The sequence below is a fragment of the Cucurbita pepo genome, chromosome 8 (genome assembly GCF_057944985.1).
Source record: "Cucurbita pepo subsp. pepo isolate OVF chromosome 8, ASM5794498v1, whole genome shotgun sequence".
Classification (NCBI taxonomy): domain Eukaryota; kingdom Viridiplantae; phylum Streptophyta; class Magnoliopsida; order Cucurbitales; family Cucurbitaceae; genus Cucurbita; species Cucurbita pepo.
The window spans coordinates 6,433,211-6,437,017 of record NC_141805.1 but is presented as its reverse complement, the minus strand read 5'-3'; the positions used below and the strand labels follow the sequence as shown (position 1 = coordinate 6,437,017).

Genomic DNA, 3,807 nt, shown 5'->3' with positions numbered 1-3,807 from the left:
TCTGAGGGAATATGGGTGTCTAGAAGGAAAAGGACAAAAAAAGAAAGGAAGGCTTTGATAGGCGTGATTAGGTTTTGAGGGATAACATTAAAAAAAAATAATAAAAATAAATAAAAAAACCTTTATTTTCTTTCTGATTTATAGCATCTTTTAGAAAATATTATACAAAAAAGCTATAAAAGATGGTATTTGTTGCAGTGAATGACTTGTATGATGTACGAATGACGAATTTTTCATGATTGTTTGATGCGTTTTGTGTTATGTTATGTTTATGCAATGATACAAGATGTACTATAATTTGATTATGTCATGTTATGGAACTATGTTGTGATATTAATGTTGTATGATGCATGAACCTCCATATATTACACTACATAAACTACGATATCATGTACGTCGTGGTATTATGCACGCTCCTTTCCCTCCATAGCTTCTGCCAACGTGAGTTTAAGCTAGCCCAACAAGTAGACTTAGAGGATACGTATACGAGTCTGCTAGGTGGATCTATGTGTGCATGTGTAGAGAAATATTACACATTCAACTCTATCCAGACTGAAAAGTAGAGATCGTTGCATGTATTTGCATTTTCCGACTGCAACAGTGTGATTATTTACTGAGTATTTTTTTGAATTATCAAACCAAGTGCTATTTTTTTTAGATGAAGGCAAGACAACCATGTAGGGTCACTATATAGGCTATGAGAATGAAGGTATGATAGTTGCATTTTCTATTCAAGTTATACCCCTTAGGTTAGATATCAAAATTAGTTACTTAACATTAATGTTTAAAATATGGAAGTCTCGATTTTATGGAAATGTCAATATCAATAGATAATTTTGAAAAAAAAAATATATACAACAAAAATACTAATAAATTAAATTAATAATAAAATAAAATAAAAAAACCTATTTTCCAATTATAAATATATTAAAATACTTATGATTGACTCGAGATAAAAGAGGCATATGATTATGTAATTAATATGAAGTATAATGGATAACAATTCAAAAATTATGAAAAGGTTGTAATAAATAATTATTAGAAAAAAAAATTAATTGCCCAGCTTAGTGAACCACGAATTATTCATCGTCTTCTTCAAAATTAAAATTAAAGTTGTTTCTATAAATAATTAAATAAATAAATAAAGAAAAGAAAAAGAAAAATGTAGCAATTATCTCTACAATTTGCTTTTCATTGACCGTGATCGAGAGTATTGACACGGACCATTGTATTCTTTTTTCATTAATATGTCGATATCTAATATTGTCCACCAAATCCACTTTTTAATCATATTGTATACAATTGACCTTATATTTAATAAAAATATCAACACATAATTTTAATAATAACCCTCTTCCTCGTTTAGAATAGGAAATTCTTATACGACGGTTTAAATATTCTCATAAATTTTTCAAAAGTTCCCATAGACTATGAGATCTCACGTCGGTTGAAAAAGAGAACGAAACATTTCTTAAAGTAATGTGGAAACATCTCTCACATACACATTTTAAAACCGTGAGACTAACGGCGATATGTAACGGGCCAAAGTAGATAATCCCTGCTAACGGTGAGCTTAAACTATTACAAATGGCATCAGAGCCAGACACCGAGCGGTGTGCCAACAAAGATGCTGGCCCCCAAGGGGGTGAATTGTGAGATCCCACGTCAGTTGGAGAGGAGAACGAAGCGTTCTTTATAGGAATGTGAAAACCCCTCCCTAACAAACATGTTTTAAAACCGTAAGGCTGACGGCGATACATAACGATTCCAAACGGGTACTATCTACTAGCGGCGTACTTGGGCTGTTACACTGACATCCATATTTTCATTAAATTGAGGTCTCTACATTTTTCATCAACATTGTCATTTAAAACTTGAGTGTTAATATTACTCTCTTTAATTTTTCGTCATGAAAATTTTGAAGTTAAGGGTTTATTATGATTTCATACAAGTGACACAGGTGAAACAAGATTTGAGGTTTCAAACATATGCATCGTCAAAGTTGTAATAAGACACAACAATAGACGAACAACGTTGTTCATTTGAAAAAAAAACTACGTACCATTATGTTACATTGCATTGTAATGAAACTATAAAAAGATGGTGGAATTCTGAGAAGATTTCCAAACCCATCATAACACGACGTACGACCAAACCGATTATTTAAACACGACATTGAAATGGAAAATTGAAGAAGAAACAAGAAACGGAAATGAAAGGATTTAGTTTCAAGCAGGGCATTGGAAGCCAGACGGAACCTTCTTTCCACAGTAGTTCAAAAGCAAGCTGAGGGAAACTGAGAGGTCAATCTTGAGACCCAAGGCTCTGGCCTTCACCGCAGTGCAAAGGCACACAGCAGCTTCCAGGTCAACAAGGCCTTGGATTAGGGTGCAGCATGGGGATTTTGGTGGTGAGCCGATCACTAAGTGCACTAGATCGTCCAGCAAGTCGGCGCAGACGCCAAGCTTGAGGGTGTCCCTGGGGCACTTGGGGAGTGATGGTTGCTGCCTTGACGGGGTGGGCTTGTGGGGCTTGGGTGGCGGCGGTGGGCAAGGGACATAGGTGGAGCTGACCATAGTGAAGAAGAGGAGGTTGAGGAGGAGGAGGGCAATGGGTGAAGAGAGCTTGGAAGCCATTGGTGGAGAGATATTGAAGGGTTTGTAGGTTTGTGCCATGGCTTGTGAAGAATTATTAGAAGGGTTGGGGTTTTTATAAATGGGGTTTGAGAATTTGTTGTATTTTAAAACAAAAATTTCTTATAAATTGCTGGATATGAAACACCCAATTTTTTTAGTTACTTTATTAACTTTTGAGGAATTGACTTGAGAGATGGGTTTTTAATTAGTTTGTCTTTTTTTAAAATATAATAAAAATGTCAAATGGCCTGCAAAATAGACCAAGTGATGTTTGATAATAAGATATCAAATACTTTTTAAAACAAATTATTGTTGGAAAATAAATTTTATACCAAGTAGGAACTAAAACATGTTATATACCTAATGTCATGTCATGTAAAGTAAAGTAAAGTCATGTTATAGATTATATTATACTAATGATGATGCATGATGAAAGCCATGATGAATACTATGCATACATGTCTCGTATGTGTACTATGACATGAATAAAAGGATAAATGAAATGATTCTTACTGATTTTAAGTCATTGGGACCTCACGCATTTATGTATGTTGTGCATCATGATACATCTCCGTTATGTTAGTACATATGCGTACTTTCGATATTTATGTTCGTCGTGATATCATGTGGGTCTTTCCCTCTGTGGTGTTCAGCGCGTCAGCACATTTAACCCAACGAGTCAAGCCTTAGGGGTATGTAAACGAGTCCATCCTTAACGGTCCATGTGCGCATGGGAGCTGTAATGACCCAAAATTTTCTACTTAATTTAAGGTCGCTACTGTATACGTACCATAAACATTGAATGCGGAAGACTTTATTTGAATTCCATAAAACATAACCTTTATTTTAAAACAAAGTCATGGACTTACGTGTTTTGAAAACATCTTTAAAACGACACAACAAAAGACTAAATAAAATGAATAGTTTAAGTTAAAAACATCCTATTCTAGCCCATGTCTAACAAAATAAATACCATTACCCTCTGCATGCGCCTTGGTCTCGAGTTGCGATATCGTCGTCAACGGTACCGAAATGCCTTACCTTAACCTGAAAAATGTAGTAGCATATGGCTTAGTATTTAAAGAAATACTCAGCAAGTGACACCACTATTGGGGTTAAATGCAACAATCACATGCAATAAAATGATGAGACCTATCTTTCGTTTCGTTTT

General features: G+C 34.6%; 1 pseudogene; it reads right to left on the bottom strand.

Annotated features, from left to right (window-relative positions):
- Positions 1-2,228: 2,228 nt before the first annotated feature.
- LOC147791439 (14 kDa proline-rich protein DC2.15 pseudogene) lies at positions 2,229-2,665 on the bottom strand (annotated as a pseudogene).
- Positions 2,666-3,807: the final 1,142 nt, after the last annotated feature.